The sequence below is a fragment of the Pleurodeles waltl genome, chromosome 6, assembly GCF_031143425.1.
Source record: "Pleurodeles waltl isolate 20211129_DDA chromosome 6, aPleWal1.hap1.20221129, whole genome shotgun sequence".
Classification (NCBI taxonomy): domain Eukaryota; kingdom Metazoa; phylum Chordata; class Amphibia; order Caudata; family Salamandridae; genus Pleurodeles; species Pleurodeles waltl.
Genome location: NC_090445.1, coordinates 1097644005 through 1097662268, shown reverse-complemented (window position 1 = coordinate 1097662268; position 18264 = coordinate 1097644005).

Sequence of the window (18264 nt, the reverse complement as noted above, 5' to 3'; positions counted from 1 at the left end):
AAATTCCTTGACAAAGGGATGGAAATGTAACATAGTTGATGATGAAAAGTCTCCACTTTCTAGTGTACCTGACTGGATTGTTTTGGTCCTTTTCACCTCTTGTCTCCACTGCAATATTCTCAAATATTACACTGCATGCTTCATCTTTGATCTTGTTGTTGAGTGGTTTATTTTGAACCACTTTACACCTCTGTCATGTCTGACACTGGTTTCACCCAGGTTGGTGCAGGATACTGTCATTGCATGTTTGGTGACAATGTCCACTCTCTATGCATATATAGCTCATGAGAGGAAGGTTTCAAGCCAATGACTTTGTACTGCTCTGCATGTTCACAACAGTAGCCAAGCATGTCTGAATCAACAGGTTTGGTGGCAGTCTTCACGTGATCTATGTTCATGTCACAGTGAATTTGAGTGGTAGGGGCTGACAGGAGCATTGGCTGAACTGTGAGATAAATATGATTTGTGTCATAGGGGAACAGCAGCCCTTCAAAGCCCTCTGTGCCTCCTCCCCTTTCCAACCTGCTTTAGTGCTTGAAACTGGCCACAGGCAACATGTGCTGTCTGCTGGCAATTGTCTTTTCAGCATTTTTTCCTTGGATAGCCGCCCTTTTCTTCTCCTAAGCTTTGCTGGTTGTTGCAGGTGTTTAAAGTATATCACACTTGAAGTGGTTCTAACACAATATAGCCTAAGTTATTGCTCCTTTCCCTGTTCCAAAGGCATTTTCACGTTTCATTCAGAATACCTTTTCCTGAGCATGGGGAGTCTACTGTAGATCTGATCCTGGGGACGAGAGGATCAGCAACCAAGCCCTCAATAGATGGATTCAGCAATGGAAGATCTTCTAGGCTTGTTTTCGGAGATTAACTTCATCTGGCACTGGCAATAATCCTAAAGCTGTAACACGAAGAATACATTGACAACATTGAAGGTCCTCAATTCTCCCCCAGTTTCCATTGAGAACAATGATGGGCTTAGCATTATGAGACGTTAAACATTTCTAAGAGGTTGTAAGGACAAAGGCGCAAAGCACCACTTGTTACAAGGCTTGCCCACTTGACATAGTTAGCATTGGTAAGTATTCAGTACATAGCAGACTTCAGAGAACACTAAGAGTACATCTATTATATCACCCGAAGGTTCAAATTAAAATGGAGATTAGTCAGCACATCAAAATAACCGATTGGTAAAATACAACCACTGAAAACGTAAGGTCACTCTTACAAGCCAACAAGAATTGCCTTTCCTACCTGGAACCATGGGAATAAGATGCTACTGCGAGCTCAATGAATGCCAAGAAAGATCACTTCACACATGCCCTGAAATCACTTATTTGCCTCCCAGTTAAAGAGAAATCGACCTTAAAGGCTCTTTGCACTGAACATAAGGCACCCCATGACTGTGCACACACCTACCCAACAAAACTATTCACCCTATACTTCATTTCCAGAAACCTCAAGTCTCCTAACAAAGGTCTCCTGTCAATCCAGGTGATCAAATGCCAGAAATTTGTTGGTCGAAACATACATTAGCAGGCATTCACACTGTGGAATTTCATGCCATTTCACCTAAAACTCGAGGATGGTTACATCAAATTCTAGAAATATTTGAACGCATACTAATTTTCCATGACTTTTTATTAATGATTTCTTCTCCTCCGGTGAAACGATCTCAACTGTTTTGGTCAGACATTAAAGAATGGCACGATTCCCATATGTCACCAAATGAGTACTTTTGACGGCTTTATTAGCTTCAGTAACATATCAGTAACATATTTTGAAAGGTATCTTTATTATTATTTTCTCTGGCGTATGACTGAAAGCGCAACAAAAGAAAACCTATCGGGTGTAACTGAATTAAATAAATCAGTGTACAATTGCACAGAAGCAATCTGCATGCGAGAGGTAGGGAGTGGGTGGCTCAAGGTGTGGTTTGATTTGTGAGGTGGTAAAACGATCATAAACTCATGGGTTTGTTCGCCTTCAGAGATCCTTTTCTGAACCTTCCCACCATATAAATGGTTGGAGACTTGCTTTTTTAAAGATATCAAGTAAAGCCCCTTCCAGTGATGGGGAAACCATCAAAACTCCTCACTTTGTGAGAGTGTATGGCAAGTAGATTCTCTATGGGGAATCATGTTTTCTGAAGGGAAAAACGAATTACAAATAGGCACTGGCCTTTCCTAATGTGGACCCCTGCAATGCATACAATTATGCATTGTGGGAATGCCAGCATTCAAATACGTCAAACGTGATTTCCAGCTGTATGCCTGTAAAGCTGAGATGATGCTACTTTTCTACTTGTTAATGAGCATGTTTGTCAATTCGAAAAAAGGGATGCATTTACTCCTGTTCATAGAAATCAGTGCTTAATTTGAGCCGGTTGTTGCCGGGGGACCCATCGGCACTGGTTTTTAGGTACCGCACTTAATGATTGATTTAAAATAAGAGAGGGAAAATGCACAAAGTGGAAAGACGGGGACAGAGAAAGACGAAAAAAACGTCACAATGGGAGAAAGCAGAAAACCCAGAAAACTGCATGAGTGAGATGAAGGGACAGGGAGTGTCTGGTAGTGGATTAAACAGGCCTGGAGTGGATTCCAGACTATGCAGCCTTGATGTTTGGTGCACTGGTGCTGTCTCCAGGTTTTTGAGCAGAGCTTTGGGCACCAGCACTTATTCTTCTACAAATTAAACACTGTTAGGAGTACTACAATAAGGAAAATGTATTACTTTGTTTGTGATTCGGGTCTATTGTGTTTTCCAAATTTTGCTAGGAATAAGGAAAAATGGACTTTTCATTTCTGAAAGCTCCATCCTTGCACTGATATCAATAATGTGCAGAGCAACAAGCCGTATACGTCATTAGATCATAGTCAAATTAAAACACTAGCGGCACACTGCGCCACTAGAGTGTCATTTTTTTAATGCTCTAGTGGTGCAGTGTGCCAGCCCATATGTGCAAGGCCATGCAAAGCCACCTTGCATGCTTTCCATGGCCCTGTAAATATGGACCGCTTTCATGCATAACACTGCGTGAAAGGGGCGTTTTATGGGTCTTGCTTGGGGCTTTCCCACACAACACCTATGGAACCCAAAGGAAACTGATGCATTCCCAGATTTAGTATCAAGGAATGCTTCAGATTCCTACGTCACCTCAGGGGAGGCGTAAGAGTGACGCATCAGGGAGAAATATCTTTATTTCTCCCCATGCTTTCCTCTTTCTACATGTGCTGCATTCTGCAGCACACAGAGAAAGAGGAAAACACCTCGTGATTGTTTTTGTGCTGGAAGGTATTCCTTCCTGCACAAAAACAACCATCAGCACAACGCAGGCACCCTTGCATCATGATGCAAAGGTGCCTGTGTTGCCACATGGTAGCAATTTGTGCACCAGCTCAGGGGGAGAGCTCAGAAGTGCGCCATATCTTGTAGATCCTGCCATTTCTGCCCTTTCCTGGTGTCGCAGGATGGTGCAGCAAGGTACTTGGTACGCCACCCTGCTCCACGACCTCAGTTGAGGCCCTGAGTGTGGTAAAAAATCTCTTGCTGGTGCTTTTGACAGGGTTACAGTAATCCTACCATTAGAATGTTAACAGGATTTGAAAGAAAAAGGGATAAGGGAGACAGAAACTGCTAATTTTGTTAACTTTCACAAATCTGTTGGAAACATTATTACCCTTTGATCCCTCAATCAATGCCAATATTTTAAAGGAAATTCATAGCCTATAAAGTCAGAACAAGACGAGTATCGTTTTAGATGACAGAAGAGGCCCCTATTGTGCTTGTAATAATGTATGGTTGTGCCATTCTACCTTCTCACGGTGTTAAATATTACATACCGTTTATTTAAATCCACAACGTAGTATAAATCTTTGTTATTGTGTTTGTACTTTTATGACTGAAGCACCTTACCCAGTAAACTGTTGTATGCATAAATAGCATAGCAGCATGAAGCCATATTTAATGATTTTTTTATGTTTGTAAAGCCAGCGATTCCCAAACTAACACGTTTTTTGAATCCAAAATGGCAAGTACCTATATACATAATAAATACTACGAGTCAGAAAGTCATTGCCAAAATCACTTTCTGGCTCGCAAATTTTTCACACCCACAAATTTTCGTTCAGCTATATTTTGTCAACCTACATCCCAACAGCAATGTTACAGCAATATTCACCCGACAAAGTCTGCAAAGGACTATAAGATTGAAAATCGTTGTATTTCACACTAAAATGTAATTTGAACCACGTGTAAGAAATTTATGACCGCCTGCTTCTTGATTATGAAGGAATTAAAAACAGATTTGACCTTTTATCCTGCAAACCTCTATGCAGTTACTGATTCGAGCACTTATTATTTTCTGGCTGTATTGTAAAGGGTTGTACCCAGCCTTCCTTCCTATTAGAAACATTTATTTCAGCTAATTCAGAACACTGAGGCCAGACTGATACTAGACAGCCACAATTTGATAATATCTCGATACATCTTAGGAAACATCATTGTCTCCTCAGTCAGAAAAGATACTGGTTCAAGGCCCTCTGCCTGTGCCACAAGACCATCTACCAAAAATACCGCACCAACTACATTTCTTCCGTGTTTAAAAAGCATATCCCCTTCAGGTTGCTAGGTTCACCCTCTCTTAATCTGGCAGTTGTGTTTAAGTTTTGTAGGGAAAGATTTGGCGGAGGTGCTTTTTCCATGGTTACAGCTCAGGCATTGAACAAACCCAACTGAGTTACAGTCTGAGCCGAATCTTTTAAAATTCTGCAGGGGTTTAAAAATGCACCTATTTCAATTACTTGCAATGTATTGACGCCTTATTTTCAGCTCCCAGACACCTGCGGGTAATTGCGTCCTTTACAAATTAATAAATAAGTATCTATTATACCATATGGCCTCTTTGCTACTTAGAAGTGCAGGTACTCTACCATTGAAAGTGATACACTCCTGCTGAAAAGTGATGCTACTCTCCCTTTCAAAATTGAAGTGCACATACCCAGTACTGAGGGTATCTTCACATTTAAAGTATCGCCTCTTGCCACCTCCCTGTTATTACGGTACACAACAGACAATGTTCCAGGAGGTTGAGGATAGAAAGCTCGACACAGCAATGTGCCATCACTGTAATAGGACTTGTGCAGGTTGGACAGATAAACACCTATAAAGCAATGTGATGTTCATATTGCACAGACATGTTCTATGACACTCCAGATGTTTTGCTGACTGATTAACAACTGCTTCCTATATCAGGTAGCTCTGGAAGATCGAGGCTGGACTATCAGTCTCAATATTATGACCAAAATATCTAGGAACAAAGGGCCTCATTATAAGATTGGCTGTCCCATGACCATCATGTTGGTGGTCCAACCGCCAACGCTCTGGCAGAGCAGTCTGCAGTATAAAGAGTTTGGCGGTCGTAGAAACAGATGAATGAAAGCAGTCCGCCAGCACCGCCCGGCAGCACAGACCGCCACGGTCACAAGGAAGCATGAACAGGCTGGCAGATACAGTGGTTCAGCTGGATCCGTTATCAGGTTGCACACTATCAATGCGACCGTGGCGATCAAACTATTAACTGGCGGAAACAGACAGTATAAAGGGAGACAGTCATCTGTAGGAAGCCTCACAAATCCGGGGCCACCATGAAGCCATTCACAAACACCAGGCCGCTGCTGCTGCTCGTCAAGAAACCACAAAATCAATGTCAACGTGGACGTCAACAACCGTAAGTACACACGCCTACCTGTATCATCAAACTTTAAAAACAGCTTGTAGCGCCAGCAAACACGGGGGTACACTACGGACAGCAGGCACACGTCTCATACAATACACACCCACTGACATACAGCAACACAGACACATACACAGACACAATAGACACACTTTGGCCAGCACACTCATACTGCACTGCAACACTACACAATACACGCAGTGACACAGCCCAGGAAAAGGGACACTGAAGGCTACACAATATTGTCACACACAGCAACAGCAACACACCTACAGCACATATACAATTACAGCTCACACACTCACATTCCACACTGGCCAGGGACTTCCCACACATACAACACACATACCTATTGATGTGGCTTTCAACACAAACAACACCACCAGTAAACAGCCCTGTAATGGACACACACATCCCACACATCACAGCACAATGGAAGTGCAATTGCATGCATAAAACAAAGAGTCACAAATACACCAAAAACAACATAACAACCATACCTACACAATTGGGATGGGGCCGTCTGGGACGCACAGGGAAGGAGACTGCCCTGGAACATGTAGCACTTTGAACAGGACCCTCAAACAACATCTCCACTGGATATCGCCCTACATTGATCTCTGGGACAAGCAATGTCAAAACCAATTGTCAGGCACATCTAAACAATGGAAAAGGGAAAGTCAACAAAGCACATACAACTCCCACATAAGCCAGATCAGGGGGGAAAGTCTCATACCATACATGCTCACATTGGAAATCACAGTAAGAAATACTTACCATACCAAACAGTGCACAGTGCTATGACACTACCACTGCATTCACACACACATACATACACATACAACATATACCCTCCACCTGGGTGACAACAGCACTGCACACAAACTCACATACTGCAAACCACAGCAACTGGAGCAGCAAGCAGGCTCAAACACAACCAAAGTCACTCAGGGACAACAGAAAGATAGACAAGCATTTGCAATGCAATTGGTCTTGTATTTTCTTGTGTTCTTGAGTTAGAGCTATTGGCATTGTAAATTCAGAAATTGACTTTTCTTGCCACATAAATTGACCAAACCTGTCTCATAATTTTGTCTTTTCCTGCCGTGTTTTGGTGGTCATATGCAGTAACTGACACCAGACATATGAACAGAAATTGGAAAATAAATCTGGAAAAGTATTTTCTTTTTCTTTTAACAGAATGAAATGTCTTGCAAGCATTCTTTCCTCACATTTCAACTAGCAGAGCAGCCCTAGAAGATGTATGGCTCCAATAAAGGAGATAAGTAATGCACCTTATGCAATATCATGAGGGCTGGCAGGGAGGGGACAGGAGAGAGAGACTGAGGTTCGATGCGAGGCTAAACAAGTTTCACATCATTGCTTCTAGGTTTAGCTACACTCTACCAAAAAGGGCATATTGTGGCTTTCATGAGCAGTGAGCTAAACGACCCGGTGTTCTTTTGTAAAATAAGCTTGTTTTAGGAGCCAGAGGAGAACAGCACTGGGATTAAACCAAAATAAATGTCAGCTACAAGGGAGGAGATGGGAGGAATGGAATGCTGCAATAAAATGCAGGCAGCTACCAGCCTAAAACACCCACAGTGAAAGTGGAGCACCAAAGAAATGACAAGAATAGTCTGTCACAGCAACAGATAAAGAAACCAAGGTGGAATAATACAGTAGTTGGTCACTGCTCTGAAACAGAAAAAGGAGGCAGAAAAAAAGCAGAACTGAACACTAGGGAGCAAGAATTTTAAAGGACACTGCAACCAACAAATGACATCACTTTAAGTCACAAGAAGTATACTAAAAGTATACACAAGGCTGAATGCTTACGCTTTACCTAAAAGGGAAGTGCAGGACAAAGGTGTATCCAAAACTAAACAACTGTTGGGTTTATTCTTAAAAAATATCAATAGTAATAGTGTTCAAAGGCCATTGGCCAGTCCATAACAAATGCCAATAATGGCACACTTTAGTGCCCCAACTTGACTCCTGACTGCCATGTAACCTCCACCTGAAGGGGCATCAAAAGGGCAGGCAGGCCCTCAGGGATTATCCTGGGGGTGGGTGGAGAGTGATCAGATTTGGGAGGGTGGGTGGATTTTGTCTTGGTGGGGGCTTCTTCTTAGGAAGGGGTGGGCGTCTTCTGGGGGAGGAATGGCTACTTGCAGGGGACAGTGGAGGCCTTGGAGGTGGAAGGGACAGACTGAGAGCATGGTGAGGTCTTCTGGTTGTGGTTTTGGGGGGAGAACACGGGTGAGGCCAAGGTCACACAGGAACAGTTTTTGGGAAACATGGGGACTGTCATCAGAATGGGGACAGGATTTGGAGGTTGAGGGAGTGGTTGTAGGCTGTGTAGGGTTAAATGTCTTGGGTGCATGCTTATGCAAGGTATGCTTGTGTGTGGTGGGTGTCTGTTGGGTGGGTGAGTGAGGGGGTTTATGTGTCTTGGGTTTGTGGGGTAGGTGCTGGGGGTTGCAGTAGTGGATGGGTGGGTGTCTTTTGGGATGGTGACTGCAGGTATGGTGGAAGTGGTGGATGTAGGTGTGCCGGTAGTTCTGGTGTCTGCGGTTGTGGTGCTTGTGGTGGATGTCTAAGGGTCTGCTGGGGTGGTGTCTGCAGGTAGGATGGGTGTGGTGGCAATGTCAATGGCTGTTGCAGTTGTGTCTGTGGGTAGGCTTGATGTTGTGTGTGTGATGCTGGGGGTGGTGAGGGTGCCAGGGGCAAATGTGAGTGTTGCTGTGTCTTTGGGTGGATGTTGTTTGAGTGCGTGCCAGTGTGTCTTGTGGTGCTTGTGTTTTTGTGCACTACCTTTGTCTGTTGATGCGGATGCATGAGAAGCTATTTGTGTACTTTGGATAGGCAGGAAAAGGAGGATTTGGAAAAGGGAGGTGGAGAGGGGATGGAAGCTGTGGGGTGACTGGCTGCCAACAGTGTGGAGGCCAGAGTCTGAAAAAATCTCTGAGGGCCAGACATTGCACCGTGAATGCCTTCCAGGAATGTATTAGTCTGTTAGCTGAGTTTCCAATCTCTGGATGGCATTTACAATGGCAGTGTGACCCACAGACATCATTCTCAGGATGTTATTATCCTCCTCACTGAGGGCTTTGGGTTTTATGCTTTGCTTTTAGTTCAGAGCAGCTTCTTTAGCTTCTTGGATTACCACACCTTCGGTGGAGGCCGGTAATGGTGTCACACTTGTTACGGCAATCGGGAGGGTGTAGTGAATCCTAGTTTGTTTTAATGGGATAACAGGAGTTAGCTAAGCTTTTGCTTGCAGACTCGTGCACCCGTCACCGAGTGACTTTTAACCTAGTTAGCTTGCTCTGTCTTAGACAATTTATTTAATTAAATCTTCTAAGATGGCTGCCGTGTTTATAGTTAGGCCCCTTTGTTTAGAGTTATGTTATCAGTGTCACCTCGCTAAGGCGTCAACTCATACAACAAAGACAAACAAACTTTAGGGGCTCACATGATAAATTACCGCCCCACGCCTGCGGTGTTATCTATTGTTTTGGAACAACCTACATCGGGTGTCCAAGCAGATCTGTATAAATACATCACACTTTAGACAGATAATCAGAGGGATTCCGACCAGATACCATTGCTGCTATCGATGCCGCACATCGCCTTGACGCTGACCCAGACTTCGTGTTCTGCTGAAGTCTGAGCTCGAGACCTCATTCAAGGTAACCAGGGTTGGGGGCTCCTTCCAGGGATATGGCATTGGCAGATTAGGTTTAACATACCAAGCTCTCCTCTAGGTAGAAGGTTAGGTCTATTATGATAGGGTACACAGACATATGATACGCTTCATGTCTTTCTATGGTAATACAAGATGGTGGGGGTCTTCATAATCGTGACCCTCGTCTTTACAATTCTATCTCTTGTAATGTTCATTATCCTAATCATTGCAGCCAATATGATTTGCTGCATTATGTTGAATACAAACTATTGAACCATTACTGCATCTTTGTTATTGCCTGTGTTTGGTTGAGATATAACATATCTGTGGGAATGGGGTAATCTCCGTTTAACCACGACATTCCCTGAGATGTCATACTTCTGAGTCCATGCGTTAAGGCTGCCACAAATCACTTTTGACTGTTTGAGTTGTTGGTGAGGTACTGCTAGTGAGCCGCAAAGGTTGGAACTACAGTTGCGACTTGTTGTAGGACTGGCATAGTCACCTACAAACATAAGTACTGTCATCCCTAAACCAGCAGTCTTGCCCAGGGCAAGAGTCCAAACTACAACAATTTATTTCCTGTCGACAGGGGATGTGAAGCTAGGCAGTATTCAGCCAAGGTTTGCTTGGAAATGTTGCATCCTTGATGATCTGCTTTGTTTGTGTCAGTCTCTCTGCAATGTGAACAGATCTACTAAAGGTTTCTAATGCAATATAGGTCCTATGTGTGATTATTCATGCTTAGACTACTTGGTTTGTGTTTTTTTCAGGTCTCTTCACCAAGCCATCCTCATGTGAGCATTTCAGAGTTGTGACATTGGCAGGTAGTTGTTGCTGCCTGACATATGAGTGGACATGGATGGATCCAGGTAATGTTGGTCACAAATATGGGGTGTATGAATCCTGTGTCAAAGCAGATTGGACAGTGGGTGGATGGAATTCTGAAATGTACAATACACGTTTGATGTGGTGAGTTGGTCCAGTTGTCTCATGTGTGTGATCATGTGTCCTTGAAACATGTTATTTAGTGCAATCCATACATTCTCCCTTCACATTGTGTTGACAATGATCCTGTATTAACTTTGTGTAGAAGTCAATGTGTTTCCTTATTGTAGGCCACAGTGCCTGTGCCACAACACTGACATAGGTTTGTATCATGCCACCAGATGCTTGTTCATTGTAACAGGATGGACTTATGATCAGGTACTGTTGTACTGCCCTCTGTCTGTGCCATGGTGTATGTTAAGATGGCAGACATGGTGTTTTTATGTGATAAGTCTCAGGCTAGTGACTATATACACTGATCTGTTAACCTATTCTATAGGACAAGGTCTGACAAAGCCCTTTGTTCTGTGGTCTGGGGGATGGTACCTTTTGGATATCTGGGCTGACTCAAGACGGTTCTGCCACTCTTGGCTATGACAGTCCAGACATTTTTACAGCCTATGTACTGTACTGTTCAATAACATGTTTGGTGTGACCAGACACTTGTGTCATTACGCTGCTAATTCTCCTCAGAATGACACTACCTGAGACATGTCCCTCCTTTCATTACCATCTTATGTCTTCCTCATGTGCATCACATGGGTTTACAATTCAAACTCTCAATATGTTGAAAAAATTGTAGTAAGCAGTGTTTATGTGATAGATGTATTTATTTACATATGTACAGGAAATAATAGTGATACTCAACAAAAAAGTAAAGTGAGGGGGTCAGTCATGGTGGATAAAATCAAATTAGTAGATGCTACAACATTTGAAGTCAAAAGTCCAGTGTCCTACTATCCTTGGAAAATAGGAAATGGTTAAAAAACAGTCAATAGAGTGAATCTGTGGCACTCAAAGGAGTGAAATCAGGAAAAGCTCACTTGCTGGCAGTGGTTGATGTCCTGCCATCCACACCTCCTGGAGTCTTGGGTGGCCATCCTAGTTGGTGGTGGGGATCTGCTGCTACAGAGGCAGGGGTGCCTCAGGTGGGTCCTTCCCCTGACAGGGCATCTGTTTCAGTGGCTGCCACAGATGTTGAAGTGGCTGGCGTTGCTTGGCCAAAGGAAGGGGTGTGGTGTTGCTCACAGTCCCTGATGAGGGTACTACTGATCTCCCTGAACATCCCTGTTAGGGAGGCAAGGATGGTGTTGGTGGCCTCCCACTTTTCCAGGGACTCACGATGGAAGTCCCTCTGCAGCTGCTTCATCTCCCTGAGTTCAGCAAGTACCTGGCTCATCACACCTTGAGATTGTAGGTAGGCTCCAAAGACTTGGCTGATGGTGTCCTGGCCAGGACCACCCTTAGCAGCCTCATGTCACAGGGCCATACCATTCCTCCTATGCACCCTAATCTGACATGCCTGCACCCTTGGCACAGCTTGCCCCCTACCATTGGTTCCAGGACCATCATTGTCATAGGTGTGTTGCTGTGACTCAGGATCCTAGACTGGGGGGCACAAGATGGTAGTCACAGTTCTCAGGACACAGGTTTGGAGGTAACTGGCAGCCTGAGATGTTGAAGCGATAGGGCTGGAAGGGGTCAATGTGGTCACGGGAGGCTCACTGGTGTTGTCTGACCAGGTTGCCATTATGGGCCAGAACCATCCTCCACGTCCAGACTTCCAGGAGTGGTGCCCCCACAAAGGGCTTCATGCATGGGGGGTAGTGGCAGTCTCTTCAGTGGGCTCAGTATTTGCAGTGGCAGCCAGACCTGTAGATGGGAGAGATACAATGTTAGAGGTTGTAGAGTAACGTTTACCTCCAGTAGTAAACAGAGATATATGGCTAAGGCCAAGTACACATTGTATTTGCATGTGTCCCCTGTGTGACAGGTACACATGCTATCAGTTGTACTGAGTTGACATTTGGGTAACATAGCAATTCCATTTCAGTCAACTAGCTTCGAAATGTCTGAGTTTATTAGCACTTGGTAGGATACTTGTAGACTCATTTAGTGCCAGCAGTGCAGGCTAAACTGTGGCTGGGCAGGATGCAGTTTAGGACATTTTAATGCCTAGTTGACTGTTATGAAGGCAGAGCCAGAACCTTGTTCTATATGTGGAAGGCGGGTTGGGAGCACACTGCCTCACATCCCAGTTGGGGTCGCCCCTTTGCATCCTGGTAAATGCAGTTCAAATTTAACGCTTACTTGAAAGTGTCCGTAGTTTTTCACTAAAGTTAGTGCAGTCATTGCTGTTCATCTCTATACACGTGTTTCAGGGTAATTGCCCTTCATCAGTAGAGAGTAGAAAGCATCAAAAAATATCTGGGGTTGCTGGAAATGCTGCCAAAATCGTCTCAGGTCTAGTACCACTCACAGGTGCGTCTCCAGAGCTCGTCAGCTCAGTGGCTCAAGGGAGCCTTTTAACAGGAAGGCGGGTTGGGAGCACACTGCCTCACATCCCAGTCGAGTTCGCCCCTTTGCATCCTGGTAAATGCAGTTCAAATTTAACGCTTACTTGAAAGTGTCCGTATTTTTTCACTAAAGTTAGTGCAGTCATTGCTGTTCATCTCTATACACGTGTTTCAGGGTAATTGCCCTTCATCAGTAGAGAGTAGAAAGCATAAAAAAATATCTGTGGTTGCTGGAAATGCTGCCAAAATCGTCTCAGGTCTAGTACCACTCACAGGCTCACAGGTGCGTCTCCAGAGCTCGTCAGCTCAGTGGCTCAAGGGAGCCTTTTACCAGGAAGGCGGGTTGGGAGCTCACTGGGTCCCATCCCAGTCGACTTCGCCCCTTTGCATCCTGGTAAATGCAGTTCAAATTTAACGCTTACTTGAAAGTGTCCGTAGTTTTTCACTAAAGTTAGTGCAGTCATTGCTGTTCATCTCTATTCAAGTGTTTCTGGATAATTGCCTTTCATCAGTAGAGAGTAGAAAGCATCAAAAAATAACTGGGGCTGCTGGAAATGCTGCCAAAATCGTCTCAGGTCTAGTACCACTCACAGGCTCACAGGTGTGTCTCCAGAGCTCGTCAGCTCAGTGGCTCAAGGGAGCCTTTTAACAGGAAGGCGGGTTGGGAGCACACTGCCTCACATCCCAGTCGAGCTTGCCCCTTTGCATCCTGGTAAATGCAGTTCAAATTTAACGCTTACTTGAAAGTGTCCGTAGTTTTTCACTAAAGTTAGTGCAGTCATTGCTGTTCATCTCTATACATGTGTTTCCGGGTAATTGCCCTTCATCAGTAGAGAGTAGAAAGCATCAAAAAATATCTGGGGTTGCTGGAAATGCTGCCAAAATCGTCTCAAGTCTAGTACCACTCACAGGCTGACAGGTGCGTCTCCAGAGCTCGTCAGCTCAGTGGCTCAAGGGAGCCTTTTAACAGGAAGGCGGGTTGGGAGCACACTGCCTCACATCCCAGTCGAGTTTGCCCCTTTGCATCCTGGTAAATGCAGTTCAAATTTAACGCTTACTTGAAAGTGTCCGTAGTTTTTCACTAAAGTTAGTGCAGTCATTGCTGTTCATCTCTATACACGTGTTTCAGGGTAACTGCCCTTCATCAGTAGACAGTAGAAAGCATCAAAAAATATCTGGGGTTGCTGGAAATGCTGCCAAAATCGTCTCAGGTCTAGTACCACTCACAGGCTCACAGGTGCGTCTCCAGAGCTCGTCAGCTCAGTGGCTCAAGGGAGCCTTTTAACAGGAAGGCGGGTTGGGAGCACACTGCCTCACATCCCAGTCGAGTTCGCCCCTTTGCATCCTGGTAAATGCAGTTCAAATTTAACGCTTACTTAAAAGTGTCCGTAGTTTTTCACTAAAGTTAGTGCAGTCATTGCTGTTCATCTCTATACACGTGTTTCAGGGTAATTACCCTTCATCAGTAGAGAGTAGAAAGCATCAAAAAATATCTGGGGCTGCTGGAAATGCTGCCAAAATCGTCTCAGGTCTAGTACCACTCACAGGCTCACAGGTGCGTCTCCAGAGCTCGTCAGCTCAGTGGCTCAAGGGAGCCTTTTAACAGGAAGGCGGGTTGGGAGCACACTGCCTCACATCCCAGTTAGCTTGCCCGTTTGCATCCTGGTAAATGCAGTTCAAATTTAACGCTTACTTGAAAGTGTCCGTAGTTTTTCACTAAAGTTAGTGCAGTCATTGCTGTTCATCTCTATACACTTGTTTCAGGGTAATTGCCCTTCATCAGTAGAGAGTAGAAAGCATCAAAAAATATCTGTGGTTGCTGGAAATGCTGCCAAAATCGTCTCAGGTCTAGTACCACTCACAGGCTCACAGGTGCGTCTACAGAGCTCGTCAGCTCAGTGGCTCAAGGGAGCCTTTTAACAGGAAGGCGGGTTGGGAGCACACTGCCTCACATCCCAGTCGAGTTCGCCCCTTTGCATCCTGGTAAATGCAGTTCAAATTTAACGCTTACTTGAAAGTGTCCGTATTTTTTCACTAAAGTTAGTGCAGTCATTGCTGTTCATCTCTATACACGTGTTTCAGGGTAATTGCCCTTCATCAGTAGAGAGTAGAAAGCATCAAAAAATATCTGTGGTTGCTGGAAATGCTGCCAAAATCGTCTCAGGTCTAGTACCACTCACAGGCTCACAGGTGCGTCTCCAGAGCTCGTCAGCTCAGTGGCTCAAGGGAGCCTTTTACCAGGAAGGCGGGTTGGGAGCTCACTGGGTCCCATCCCAGTCGACTTCGCCCCTTTGCATCCTGGTAAATGCAGTTCAAATTTAACGCTTACTTGAAAGTGTCCGTAGTTTTTCACTAAAGTTAGTGCAGTCAATGCTGTTCATCTCTATTCAAGTGTTTCTGGATAATTGCCTTTCATCAGTAGAGAGTAGAAAGCATCAAAAAATATCTGGGGCTGCTGGAAATGCTGCCAAAATCGTCTCAGGTCTAGTACCACTCACAGGCTCACAGGTGCGTCTCCAGAGCTCGTCAGCTCAGTGGCTCAAGGGAGCCTTTTAACAGGAAGGCGGGTTGGGAGCACACTGCCTCACATCCCAGTTAGCTTGCCCGTTTGCATCCTGGTAAATGCAGTTCAAATTTAACGCTTACTTGAAAGTGTCCGTAGTTTTTCACTAAAGTTAGTGCAGTCATTGCTGTTCATCTCTATACACGTGTTTCAGGGTAATTGCCCTTCATCAGTAGAGAGTAGAAAGCATCAAAAAATATCTGTGGTTGCTGGAAATGCTGCCAAAATCGTCTCAGGTCTAGTACCACTCACAGGCTCACAGGTGCGTCTACAGAGCTCGTCAGCTCAGTGGCTCAAGGGAGCCTTTTAACAGGAAGGCGGGTTGGGAGCACACTGCCTCACATCCCAGTCGAGTTCGCCCCTTTGCATCCTGGTAAATGCAGTTCAAATTTAACGCTTACTTGAAAGTGTCCGTATTTTTTCTCTAAAGTTAGTGCAGTCATTGCTGTTCATCTCTATACACGTGTTTCAGGGTAATTGCCCTTCATCAGTAGAGAGTAGAAAGCATCAAAAAATATCTGTGGTTGCTGGAAATGCTGCCAAAATCGTCTCAGGTCTAGTACCACTCACAGGCTCACAGGTGCGTCTCCAGAGCTCGTCAGCTCAGTGGCTCAAGGGAGCCTTTTACCAGGAAGGCGGGTTGGGAGCTCACTGGGTCCCATCCCAGTCGACTTCGCCCCTTTGCATCCTGGTAAATGCAGTTCAAATTTAACGCTTACTTGAAAGTGTCCGTAGTTTTTCACTAAAGTTAGTGCAGTCAATGCTGTTCATCTCTATTCAAGTGTTTCTGGATAATTGCCTTTCATCAGTAGAGAGTAGAAAGCATCAAAAAATAACTGGGGCTGCTGGAAATGCTGCCAAAATCGTCTCAGGTCTAGTACCACTCACAGGCTCACAGGTGTGTCTCCAGAGCTCGTCAGCTCAGTGGCTCAAGGGAGCCTTTTAACAGGAAGGCGGGTTGGGAGCACACTGCCTCACATCCCAGTCGAGCTTGCCCCTTTGCATCCTGGTAAATGCAGTTCAAATTTAACGCTTACTTGAAAGTGTCCGTAGTTTTTCACTAAAGTTAGTGCAGTCATTGCTGTTCATCTCTATACACGTGTTTCCGGGTAATTGCCCTTCATCAGTAGAGAGTAGAAAGCATCAAAAAATATCTGGGGTTGCTGGAAATGCTGCCAAAATCGTCTCAAGTCTAGTACCACTCACAGGCTGACAGGTGCGTCTCCAGAGCTCGTCAGCTCAGTGGCTCAAGGGAGCCTTTTAACAGGAAGGCGGGTTGGGAGCACACTGCCTCACATCCCAGTCGAGTTTGCCCCTTTGCATCCTGGTAAATGCAGTTCAAATTTAACGCTTACTTGAAAGTGTCCGTAGTTTTTCACTAAAGTTAGTGCAGTCATTGCTGTTCATCTCTATACACGTGTTTCAGGGTAATTGCCCTTCATCAGTAGACAGTAGAAAGCATCAAAAAATATCTGGGGTTGCTGGAAATGCTGCCAAAATCGTCTCAGGTCTAGTACCACTCACAGGCTCACAGGTGCGTCTCCAGAGCTCGTCAGCTCAGTGGCTCAAGGGAGCCTTTTAACAGGAAGGCGGGTTGGGAGCACACTGCCTCACATCCCAGTCGAGTTCGCCCCTTTGCATCCTGGTAAATGCAGTTCAAATTTAACGCTTACTTAAAAGTGTCCGTAGTTTTTCACTAAAGTTAGTGCAGTCATTGCTGTTCATCTCTATACACGTGTTTCAGGGTAATTACCCTTCATCAGTAGAGAGTAGAAAGCATCAAAAAATATCTGGGGCTGCTGGAAATGCTGCCAAAATCGTCTCAGGTCTAGTACCACTCACAAGCTCACAGGTGCGTCTCCAGAGCTCGTCAGCTCAGTGGCTCAAGGGAGCCTTTTAACAGGAAGGCGGGTTGGGAGCACACTGCCTCACATCCCAGTCGAGCTTGCCCGTTTGCATCCTGGTAAATGCAGTTCAAATTTAACGCTTACTTGAAAGTGTCCGTAGTTTTTCACTAAAGTTAGTGCCGTCATTGCTGTTCATCTCTATACACGTGTTTCCGGGTAATTGCCCTTCATCAGTAGAGAGTAGAAAGCATCAAAAAATATCTGGGGTTGCTGGAAATGCTGCCAAAATCGTCTCAGGTCTAGTACCACTCACAGGCTCACAGGTGCGTCTCCAGAGCTCGTCAGCTCAGTGGCTCAAGGGAGCCTTTTAACAGGAAGGCGGGTTGGGAGCACACTGCCTCACATCCCAGTCAAGTTCGCCCCTTTGCATCCTGGTAAATGCAGTTCAAATTTAACGCTTACTTGAAAGTGTCCGTAGTTTTTCACTGTGAGTGGTACTAGACCTGAGACGATTTTGGCAGCATTTCCAGCAACCCCTGATATTTTTTGATGCTTTCTACTCTCTACTGATGAAGGGCAATTACCCTGAAACACTTGAATAGAGATTAACAGCAATGACTGCACTAACTTTAGTGAAAAACTACGGACACTTAAAAGTAAGCGTTAAATTTGAACTGCATTTACCAGGATGCAAAGGGGCGAACTCGACTGGGATGGGAGGCAGTGTGCTCCCAACCCGCCTTCCTGTTAAAAGGCTCCCTTGAGCCACTGAGCTGACGAGCTCTGGAGACGCACCTGTGAGCCTGTGAGTGGTACTAGACCTGAGACGATTTTGGCAGCATTTCCAGCAACCCCAGATATTTTTTGATGCTTTCTACTCTCTACTAATGAAGGCAATTACCCTGAAACACGTGTATAGAGATGAACAGCAATGACTGCACTAACTTTAGTGAAAAATTACGGACACTTTAAAGTAAGCGTTAAATTTGAACTGCATTTACCAGGATGCAAAGGGACGAACTCGACTGGGATGTGAGGCAGTGTGCTCCCAACCCGCCTTCCTGTTAAAAGGCTCCCTTGAGCCA